The sequence below is a fragment of the Urtica dioica genome, chromosome 7, assembly GCF_054948205.1.
Source record: "Urtica dioica subsp. dioica isolate 48M chromosome 7, U.dioica_male_clone48M_v1_H2, whole genome shotgun sequence".
Lineage (NCBI taxonomy): Eukaryota > Viridiplantae > Streptophyta > Magnoliopsida > Rosales > Urticaceae > Urtica > Urtica dioica.
The window spans coordinates 38,556,074-38,569,074 of record NC_142762.1 but is presented as its reverse complement, the minus strand read 5'-3'; positions in this window follow the sequence as shown (position 1 = coordinate 38,569,074).

Genomic DNA, 13,001 nt, shown 5'->3' with positions numbered 1-13,001 from the left:
CGTTGGGATTAAATTTAATCCAGCCTAGATTAATCTTACTTGGGCTAGTTTGTTTATAGTTGGTAAACTATGGCTATTTTGCAAAAGTTTAAGTTCTATTTGGCTATATAACCGCTTGACCTTTTACAAAAACAATAGTTTATAGATAGTAAAACACAATATATAAGTTGATATAAAATAGAAAATAAAATGGTTTTTAAATCCAAATCTACTCAAAATCAAATCAATAGAGTATGGAGTTAGTATTAAACACGTTGTAAAACCCCACCTTTAATTTTTAATATAAATTGAATTTTCAATTGTATCGTTAGAACCCTCTCAATATATATCACAGTATTGCAGATAAACATGTATTGCAGATTGATGACAATTCAGAACCCTCTCAATATATATCACAGTTAAAAACTTGCCTAGCTAGCATATTATTGCATATATTTGATACATAGAGTAACGATTTATGAATATAGCACAAGGTTTTAGCACCCGTCATTAATTTTTTTTTTTTATTTCCTGAATTGGCTACTGAATCAATTCACCCGTGAGTCAGATAATATTAATGTGCTATATGTACAGTCACGCCACGTATATATATACTTCAAACAAAGCCAAGAAAAAGCTGTTTTATCTCCTAGGATTTATCCGCGAAAGTTCACCTCTGATAGTAAATAGAATATTTTGGTTTGTGCACGTTCTTATTGAAATACATTGCCTACCATGCATATTATGGTGGCGTTTTGGTAAAACAATTTTAATTAAGCAATTTTAGTAAATAGAATATATATGTCCCATGTCTTACATATTTTATTTGTTTGTGACTCGTCAAGTCAACGGTTAATAAACTATCTAGATAGTTCAAAATCGCTTAAACAATTTAGCATGAAGTTAATGTCTCTCGAAGGGTTTTTATCCGTTTAGTTTAGTAATTAACAATTCATTTTACTTACAATTTTTATGTATACAAGTAATAAATATAAAAATATATGGCAATTAATATATTAAAGGGTCTATTAAGAAAATAATCAATTTAAACTTTTGACATTGTTAAATAGCCAACGTTTGATAAATTTTATGTAAATAGTCACTTTCAGACGTATATTTTAGGTAATAGTCATTTTCATATACCAAACGTTGGCTATGTATTTAAGATTTACGTATGAAAATGACTATTTACTTAATATTTATCAAACGTTGGTTATTTAACAATATGAAATGTTTAAGTTGACTATTTTCCTAATTTTATGTATATTAAATAGTTGTTGTAAACTTGCAAGGTTTTACATTATAATAAAATAGTTAAAGTTGCAAGTTCTTTTAGTAAAATAATTGAAATTTAATACTGTCAAATTTATAAGATATATATATATATATATATATATATATATACCTGTTTGTAGATTTATATATGGTGAATTTATTATTTAATTATTAAATTTTTGTTTGTTTTTAATTCTATACAAATTTTGACTATTTTGCTAATTTTAGATACAATTCGTCTATTTCGCAAAATCATTAATTTCAATTAGTTATTTGGCTGGACACTTATTTAATCAATATATTTTTTATATTTTATTATTTGTCTCATTACTAATATAATTAAATATATTGGATGTGATTATATAAGCACATGTATAATAAAGTTTAATGTAAAAGATTTTTTTATTATGAACTCATGCCCTCACACTCACACGAAATAGAAAAAATCTAAACGGGTCAAGTTAGCAAATAATAGTGTTCTTCAACCACTCAGCCTAACTTTTATTTCGAACATCTAATTCAATAAGTAACATAAACCGGCCAATTCAAAACCATAATATCATTTGAAGCTAAAACCTTATAGTTTAAATCGTTCATACAATAATAGACCTTAAATAGTCTACACATCTAATGAAATAAATACCAAGCCATTTTATTGCTAATAGTCAAAAGAATTGGGACAGACAACCTGTATTCTCAAGCCAAATATATAAGAGGATTTTAAATTCAAGGCGATGAAAGAAAGAAGGGAGTTCAAGTAAGCTCACTTGCCTTCATTAAATAATCTTGAATTCACTTAAATGCAGAATTTAAGAATTCAAGGATGACCATTGAAACGCCTTGGCTTTCTTTAACATCTTTCTTCGTCACTTTTGCATCACTTGTTTTCCCTTCCGTTTTAATGCTCTCAACCCACCTCTCCTTCCCTTCATTTATGTTTTTGTTTCAGATCATATATTCATTTCATTTCTTTTTCTTTTCTCTCTCGAATATTTATTTATTCCTGGACACCAAGTTTCAATCACTTCCCTAATATAGCAGCGAACCGTCTCAGCACCTACTTCCAAATCGCCAATAATTACGTGGTTAAAAACTTAGCTTTTTTTAGATGAGCAATTATTTCTAGGGATCGTCCTATACTGAGGAAAATCTAACATTGATAAAATTATTGATTACGGCCCCGTTTGGTTTACTTTTCCAAATCCATTTTCTGTTTTCTGATTCTAAATTCTAGAAAACAGTTTTAGAAAAACTGTTTGCTTATGTTTTTAGAAAACAGATTTAGAATCATGTTTCTGTTTTCTTTGAAATTTGTTCAGAAAACAGAAAACAATGAAAAGTTGTTTTCTATTTTATCTCTGTACAATTGAATGGAAAACATAACCAAACAACATTTAAAATATTCTGAAACGTAATTCTAAATCTGTTTTTTAAATTTAAAAATTAGAAGTAGAAAACAGAATTTAAAAACAGAAAACGAGTTTAGAAAACTAAACCAAACGGCCACGTACACGAGAATTATTCACGGGCAGAGATTTAAAAAAAAAAAAAAAAAAAAAAAAAAAAAAAAAAAAAAAAACTGGAGGGAGGAACATGCATGTGCATTGGACCGACAAACTAGATACGTTCGAAAAAATAAAATTAATTTAATTGGTCGCTTTTTGATTTGACGTGAACTCTATGTATAATTAAGTCTGTTTAACCCATGCGTGAACATATTATAATAAGGGCCGGCTAAACAACTAGCCAAAACAACACCACTACTTTAAAATTTAAAATTATAGCCCACTTATTAACATATTTAGAAAAATAACCAATTTATCACGATAACATTCCAGTATTTCAATATTACCCTTAGGTTAATATTATTAACTATCATAGTAAATAATATCGTCCATAACCACTACAACAATTACAACAATTACCGACGATTTTTTTCGTCGGTAATAACCCGATATTCGTCGCTAAATGTATTTAGCGACGATTTTAGCGACGATTCTTATCGTCGCTAAATGTCCGTGCCTAAATATATTTAGCGACGATTTAATCGTCGCTAAATATTTACCGACGATATTAGCGACGATAATGTCGTCCCTAAATGTTGTGACGAGAAGTTTTTTTTCATTTTGAAACAGATAATTAGCAACGACTTTTTCGTCGCTAATTAGCGCGGGTAAATTTCCCGCGTGAATTAGCGACGACAAAGTCGTCGCTAATACCTTGTGTGTAATAATAATTAGCGACGACTTTGTCGTCGCTAATTATTATTATTATTATTTTTTTTTCGTCGTTAATTATTTATTTTTTATGGTTTTTTGTTTATGAAATTCTAAAATGAAAAATAAAATAAAAACTAAATTATATTATCCAAATCAAGAAATATATAAAATCCGGTTACGTACGTTTTCGGTTATCGAGAAATATGTAAATAATAATCTACTATACACAAAATATCTAATAAAACACTAGTCGCGACGTTTGCTTTGTCGTCCCGCCGCTCGTTTTCCCCCTCCTCGACGTGAAACGCTCTTCTGTTGGCGCTGAAGTTCTGCAGGCTGCGGCGTCGGAGTAGACTGACTTGGTCCGCCGGGCGTCGTCTACTGGCTAGCGTCGGGAGTCCTCTGCTGGCCGCCCGTCGGAGTGTGGACACCGGGCGTCGGAGTGTGGACGCCGGCCGTCGGAGTCTGCTGGCTGTGGGATGACGGAGCGTGCTGCGAACTCTGCGGAAATTGAGGCATAAACGAGCTCAGGTTGAGGCCGGGCACCTGACTCTGTATTGCCTCGGCGAACGCGGCGAGGGTCGATGTCAACACCTCCTGCGAGATATATCCTGGTTGCGACGTCCCAGCCTCCGAACCGTAGACTTCGGCGACTTCAGCCGCCATCCGTGCTCCCTGTGGCACCAAACGTCCGACGCCGGTCAAGTGATCAGTCCGCGAACCCATAATATCGCGGATCGCCTGCTGCTCTAGGACGGAAATATCAACGTCCGCTCCTTGTTGCTCAGCCTCCGCTCGCAACGTGTTGAACCTATCGACCAGTCGATCCTGATATAATTAACTAGTTAGTATATATTAATCGAAAAATAAGAAAAATAAATGTAAACTTACATAACGTGCGGAGGCTTCAGGAGTCAGCCATTCGGACTTGTCGGACTGATGTTGGCGCTTGTAGTTCGCAAATAAGCTCTCGAAAGCGCCTGTCTCGGCGCTCTTCTGCAGGTAAACAAAACTTCAAGTGTTAGATAATTTTAACGATTTGATGTATCATATAAACATAAAACTTACGTTCTTCATGCGGTGGGTCGAAAACCCTATCGTCCCCTGTCGAGTCTTCGTCTTCTTCTTCGCACGATTCGCCTTGTTCTTCGCTTGAATGGCCTGTAATATAAGTCGGGCCATTGCCATGAACTCTGTCATGCCAGCCGCTTAACTCGTCCTTCGACATTTACGTGTTGTCGGGCCATTGCCATGAACTCTGGCATGCCAGCCGCAAACTCAACGCTTAAACGTTGGTCATCGATTATCCAATTCCTATTTGGATAACTCATTTTACCTATAGATTGAACATTTCAAAATTTAGTAGTTTTCGGATTTTATTTTATAATTTCACGATCGATCCTACCGAAATTTCGGCAGAACCTCCCCTATAAACTTAACAACCCGGCATCAAGCCTTTAACTTTAAAACCTGCATAGAAACATCCTAAAACTAACAATAAATCCAACCTCAGTGGTTCGATTATTAAAATTCATAATCCATATCAACTAACTAATTGTTTTTACATGTTTTTACATAATTTACATAAACTAACTAATTGTTTTTACATGTTTTTACATAATTTTACCTAATATAAATATTTATAACTAATTTAAATATTTATACCTAATATTAAAATTTATAACTAATTTAAATATTTGTGTAAATAAAACTAATTTAAATATTTATAAAATTTATAACAAATATATAATTCATTTATAACTAATTAATTCATTTATAATTTATAAAATTTATAACAAATATATAATTCTATAAATATAAATTATGTAAATATAACTAATTAATTCATTTACATTTCTAACTAATTAATTCATTTATATTTCTAACTAATATGTAAAAAAAGTTATATATATATATATATATAAATAACTAATATATTAATTTTATAAATAACTTATATATATATATAAAAAAAGTTATAAAAAAAAAACAACTTACCGAGTGACGGAGCGCGCGGGTTCGTGGGGAAGAGGGGAAGCAGACGCGGGTTCGCGGGGAAGAGGGGAAGCAGACGGAGCGGCGGAGTAGTGGCGGCGCGGCGGAGGAGCTGCAACGGGAGAGAGAGAGGTAAGGAGAGAGATGCATGTGAGGAGAGAGAGACTTACCGGGTAGGCGTCGACGGCGTCGGCGGCACACGGCGAAGGAGAGCACGGCGACGGCGGGAGAGAGAAAAAGAGAGAGAATATCGATTTAGGTTAAAGAAAGAGAAATGGGGAAGCTGGGTCGCGATCTGGTATTTAAAGACATTTACCGACGATTTTTTCGTCGCTAAATGATTTCATTTCGTCGCTAAATGAACTTACGTTAACCAGGCATTTAGCGACGAAATAATCGTCGGTAAATGATTTAATTTCGTCGCTAAATCATTTCGGTTTAAATAAATTAGAGGGACTTTTCCCTCTTTAAAATTCGTTAAAATTTAAAATTTGGTCGAAATTATTTGCGACGATTATATCGTCGCTAAATCGCCGCTAAATATATTCCCGCGAACTTAGCGACGAGGCTCAAGAATTAGCGACGATATTATCGTCGCTAATTATCTTTACCGCCAAACTTTAAGATTTTTCGCACCAACTTATTAGCGACGAGAAAGTCGTCGCTAAAGGCATTATTAGCGACGATTTAATCGTCGCTAATAGTTTCGTAGCTAAATGTCATATTTCTTGTAGTGAACAAAAAAATTAGTAAATCTAATTAACAATAACAAAAACTACAGTAAATCTTATTTGCCGTAACAATAACGACAGTAAATCTTATTTACCGTAACAAGAACAAAAGTAAATCTTATTTATCGTAACAAAAAAAAAGTAAATTTTATTTACCGTAACAAGAACAAAAGTAGATCTTATTTACCGTAACAGGGAAAATATCAGAGATGAGAATTAGTTAATCTAACTGTAAATACGATTTACTAATTATTTCCGTGAACAATCGAGAACAATAAATATAACAGTAAAAGTATCAGAGATGATGATTAGTTGATCTAACAGTAAATACAATTTACTAATTATTTCCGTGAACAATCGAGGACAGTAAATCCGACAATAAATAATATTAACTATTAATATTTCACAGTTAATAATTTCATTTCCCAAGTTCTTTTGAGTTCTTATTTATACATGTTATAAGTTTTTTTTTAATGAGTTATATATAATTGTGTGATAAAAACTCTGACTGACATCAGACAAGCGTTACACTGTTCGGTTTTCAACACCTTTGCCATGCTTCGTGGATAAGCAATCTGAGCTCATCTACTTGTTTCTGGTTTTTTTTTTTTTTTTTTTTTCCTTCTGTGCCAACGCAAAATACTAATAATAATCATCATAGAAATAATTCAAAAATGAAAATCTATTTTTGTTCGTCATCTTAATTGATTGCCACCTATGAAAAATTCATATCATGTATTATATTTTGTATATTTAAATCGGCCATCACCCAAATTCAACAACAACAAAAAAAAATTTTCCAATCAGTACCTAATAATAGAAGACTTTTAATCAGTCTCCCACATAAAAATGAAAAAAAAAAATATATATCATTCTGTTTAGAACACACGAAAATTCAAACCACAAAAATATATACATATCATTGACATTGAGAAACAACACATTCGAGAACAAACGGTTCGATTGCTTGACTCACTTAATTGCGGCCATGAAAAAAGACGACGAAGCTAGCTCTGAGACCTCGCTCTTGAACGGCACCGAGGAACGAGTGGATCGCCGAAGCGACGGCGAGGCCGAGCAGAGGAGCGACGACCAGAACCAGAGGCTCGTAGCTAGAGAGGAACGAGTTGGCCGAGTGGATCTTAATTTGTAGATCCGGCCGACGGTGATGACGCAGTCAGAGACCTCCGTGCCGGCGGCGGTGTCGACGTGGATCTTCGATGCGGCGACGATCCGGAGGGCGTTGATGACGGAGACGGATTTTCCGATGCGCGACGAGTAGCAGAGCAGGCGGAACGAGACGTGGCCCACCGGGACGGGGATGGGAAGATCACCAGCTCTATGGTTCGTCGGATGCTTCTTCTTGGAGCGCTTCGGTTGGGACTTAGGGTTAGGGTTTGTTGGCTCAATCGTCTGGATCTCTGTCTAGGATGACGACATTCAATCTCTGGTGTGGTTTGGGTTTGCGATAGAAGAGGAAACAAGGGTAATTTTGGAATGTATAATAAAATTGGCTATTCTCTAAAATAAGTTGATAGTTAAGCTAAAATATTAATGTTCTTAGAAATCTCTGCTGGGCAATCTAAATGCTTTGGTTCCGAATCCGAAAGTACTACGTACGCCATATTGCAAAAGAGGGGTTCATTATTTATCATTTGGATATAGAATTTTTGAAAGACAGAATGGAAGCTACAAGCGTAATTAAAAGCATTCAGTATATTGTTCGGATTTTATATAATAAAGTGGAAAATCTGGATATGTCGGGGTAATAAAATTTAGGAAGATATCTTAAAGACTCAAGTTTAGGAGAGTAAAATATATTTTGTGTGGACGAGGCTGTGCAATTATTACTATGATGCCAGTTTGATTGTCTCGTTAATGACACACTTCAATACATACGACGAACGAGAGAACAACAATATCTATTACCTAGAGATCAGCAAAATTATTTTCTCTCTTTCTTTCATGGATTGATGTTCAAAATCAGGGCCGACCCAACGTCTACAGAATCCTTTAAAAAAAAAGAAATAATACATATTATAAAACTATGCCATATTAAATAATTACGTCTTAAGTTTGAATTAAACGTATTTAAAGTTTAGTAGAGATATTTTTATCTGATAAAAAAAAATTGGTATAATAATATATATATATATATATATATATATATATGTGTGTGTGTGTATAGTAGAGGAAGAAGAATTAAGAGATAGAATATTATAAAAATAACGAGAAAAGCATGAAGGAGATAGAGAGATAGAATATTATAAAACGTAAAACATGGGAGGAAGAAAAAAAAAGCAGTAGGTCCCACAATTGCCTATCATTGCAATTTTTTTATCAGACTCGTTCTCAATATACATACGAAGATAGAAGCTCGTGAGGAAACATTAGCTACAAATAAAGTGAGTTTATATAAAAGTGAGTTTATATTACTAAAAAATGGGGCCTATTTTTTACTGGAAATTTTGGGGGCCTTAGGCAATGGCCTAACCTGCCTAAAGGGTGGGCTGACCCTGTTCAAAATATATCTAATAAGAAAGGGGTTGTTACTTTCATGTGGTTTTTATTAGATAAAGGTTTTTCAATAGTTGGATTGCACAAAATAGCAAGCAAACTAAGGATATGGGTGAGGGATTACATATGTAAGAGCAGAGGCCTGAATGTAGGCGAGCAAGACTAGTGTCTAAGATCTTCGATTGGGTTGGACCTCAAAATTTTAAATATACATTATATATATATATATATATATATATCTAAACTATTTATTTTATTATTTTATTATTTAAATATTATTACTATTATCGGAAGGTCCCAAAATATTATTTCGCCTAGGACCCTAATGAGTTTGGGCCGGCCTTGTGTAAGAGCATGCATGTGCGCTGTAAAAAATTAATAGTTGAAACTTGAAAAGTTGTATCCTCAAATATTCTGGGTCAAACTTGATAGAGTAACATTACATGACGTATAAACCAAATAATCCACTCAACCGCGACATTTGATGCGACTGAATTTCTAAAAATCGCGGTTATATCCATTTTAGTCACAATAACTGACGCGGTTGAAGACTCATTGTTATTTTAAATACAATTCATACTAAATACGCAACATCACCCGCTATTTGGCGGGAGAATGTCTCGCTTTATGAAATACAAATATATGATGAATAATATAATAAAATGCTAATAATATATAATATCAATAAAACAAGTTAATACAAATAAAGTGTACACTATGAATACAAATCATACTAATAAAACGAGTACTACAATAAAGATCATTTTATCTTTATCCAATCACTCGTAAATCTTGTTGTTCTTAGTTTTATCTTCGTATCGGAGCGTTTGAAGCTTCTTCTTCATTATTATCTCAAGTCAACAACATATGGCTGCTTCTAAATTCAATCCAGTGTTCAGCACAATGATCTCGATTAAGCTCGATTGTAAAAATACTTTGGTTGGAGATCACAGATGATGTCAGCGATCACATGTGTTGTCAGTGATCATCATTGATAACGTGCAAGATTTCTTCAATAGAAACAAAGATTGTCCACCATAGCTCGTCGAGACCAAAGAAACTTAAGGAAAAACTTTGTGTATATCGTGTTCAAACTCTAGAACAACCGCTTTATAGCCATAGATATTTCTCATATTTTTTTTTATAGATGGTAGATCTATAGTAAGACGTATATCTTTGGCCATGTTATGCATTATTGAGGATGAAGCCACATCACCAACGTCCACGTCAGCAATATTGGATACCAATGAGGCTGATGAGTCAGCAAGCCAATAGGCCTTGGCAGTTAGAGTTAGTTAGACATATGTTGTCAATGGTTCCCACAAGAAGAGTAGTGTCTATTTATGTACATTTGATGTCATATAGTCTTACAAAGATTCTTGCTTGTAACTGCTGGATAATCAATAAAAGTTGAAACGTTCATTCATTCTTCCTTGTCTGAAGCTTTATGATAAAACATTAGTCTTTAGTCCATAAACAAACCTAACAACATATGAAGAGACAAATGTAGATTTGCATGAACAAACTCTTCATGGTTTGTTTAAAACAATATATTCACAATCTAAGGATCAAAGGACTATTAATCTCAGTACGATTGTTAGGAGAATCTATGATGTCTGATATTGGGATAGAGTTTGAGACTCTATAGTTCTTCTAGGTATCTTCCGAATGTATTGAATTGACCAGTGAACTTCTAGAGACAAGATAAGAACAAACCATTTAATCTCTTATGTCTCAAAGTCACTACGTATGAATTGCATCATGCTTACAACAATCCTGAAATGAGACAAGTCATTTCATAGCTTACATATTCTCATTTGAGAAAGTCAGAGTTCGGACTCACTATGTGATTCCGAAAATGACCTATTAGTGAAGTACTAAGTTATGAAGATGTCATGAGTAATTTTGTGAAGATCACATAGATATGGAATTCATGTACAAGATTACTGAAATGCAATGTATATCACCTCATGGTTTGTTCCTTGGAATGTGAATAAATGAACTGGCCAGTGTCCAAATTTAGTCATGACTCTTTTGGATGAAACAATGTGACTTGCTAGCTCATCGTCAATACATTGTTTCTAACGTATTCACAAGCGACAAATGAGTTGAGGAAATAACAGCTAGAAAGGTAAAATGGTAATTTTGTAAATCACGACTAGTTGATGATATTCATGAAGGGTAAACATAGATAATATTCAGTGGATCCACTCATCACAATTTAGTTGAATTCTTGAGTAGAAAATAAATTCATTTGAACCGAGAGATTCTCAGTGTCAACTCTTTAGTGGAGTCAGTTGACATTAAGCTAAACTTGGAAAAGGTTTGCGAACTTTTGAGTCCAAGTATTGTAGCTCAAGCTTTGTTCATTTGGATCCATGTGGTCACTGTCACAAATCATATCGAGTAGGAATAGTTAAACTAGAAGCTAAGTCAAAGCAAAAACGAGACAAGTTTTACGAAAATTGTCTAAAGGGTATTTTTGTCATTTTGGACATATGACGAAATGAATGTCAATAAACATTTTGACATTGTCATATGATGACAAATGAAACTATATCACATGGCCAAGTTAAAGTTAATTGGACCTTGAGGATTAATTTAATTTCATGGAATTTTACTTGAAAATTTTTAATGGGCTTTTCTTATGTTGTCATGAACAAATGAAGAAACATCTAGAAGCTCCTTCTAGAAGCTCAAATTTCGTCCAACCCAAAGAGAGAAAAGAGGAATTATTTTGTGCATCGATGTATGAAGATACTTGCCAAAAGAAAAAGAGGAAACAAATTCCCTCCATAAGGAAATATGGTATTCGGCCAACAATAGGCAAGGGAGAAACAAAACAAAAGAGGAAACAAATCCAAGGCTTCTAGAAGGCCATGTTGGACGTGTGACTTAAGGGAATAAGGGCAATATTTGCTCATGAATATGTGATATTCTATAGAAGAGGAAACTACCTTATTGAAGGTAATCCCTCCCCTATAAATAGAGGCATCATTCTCATTGTTTTCTCATTCCAAAGTTTTAGAGATTGAGAGCTTCTCTCTCTACAACCTCTTGGCCGATCCTCTCTCTTTCTCTCTCTAAGTTTTCTTTCGTTTTTGTTTTGGCACCTAGGTCCACATTTGACCTAGTGTTTTAGCTCTTCGACTTTGAGACTTGTTCTTGAGTCGTCGTGTTTAAAAGTGCCAACACACTAATTCCTTTCTTTCTCGAGTGATTATTGTGATAGAAACTTTCGTGGTTGCTCGAGTTCCCGAGGAAAGAAGAGAAACATGCTGCGATGGGAGACGAACGTTTCAACCTTCCTAAGGCTTCTCAACGTTCAAGCTTCTCAAAGGTTAGTAAACATATAATGCTCATTAATAGTTTTAATTTGTATGCACTTGCTCTTTGTCTAGGTTAGTAAAAACTTTTTACTTGTTTTAAAGAAATTTTTTAAATTCTGCCGCTTGCTCGAAGCATTAAATCTTTTCTTAACCCTAGATCAATTCCAACAACAGATACATTGAACATAGTCGTCATGTTATACACATATTTATACTGAATCATTGTACAGAGTTTATTCAATGAAGAATAATCAGATCAATCAGATTTGAATCTCCAAATTCTCTCTCTCTCTCATTCTGTAAGTGTGATTAGGAATATCTCAAATCTCGACTTGTTATCAGAGCGCTTCAATGGCGTTCGAACACACAGCTGAGATCTCGTCTCCTTCGTCTGGATCGTAAGGAAATCTTCTTTCTCATCGCAACACGTCTCTTTTCTCACCGTCGCTAAGCACGGAAATTTCTGTGAAGCTAGATCGAGAGAACTACTATGTTTGGCATTCACAAGTTCTATCGGCAATCAAAGGACACAATCTGCAAGGTTTCATCACCGGAGCCAAGGCGTGTCCACCAGAAGAATAGAGAAGGTTGACAATGCAGGAAAAGTTACAACAGAGCTCAATCCAGAGCGAGAGCAGTGGAATCGAGAAGATCAGTTGCTCATGAGCTAGCTCTTATCATCTCTCTCCACAACAATTCTCAGGTCCGTAACTCGTGTTAAACTTCGTTTGGATTGTGGAATGGACTGGAAAAGTTATTTGCTGTGAGATCGAGAGCACGTATCTTGCCGCTAAAGACACAACTACAGACGACAAAGAAAGAAGCCATGACGATCTCATATTACTTCTCTAAAATGGAAGGAATCGCAGATGCATTGTTTCTTGTAGGCCACGAAGTCTCAAAAGAAAAGTTTGTGATGGCAATCTTGGCTGGGTTACCAGTGGAGTATGACGTGA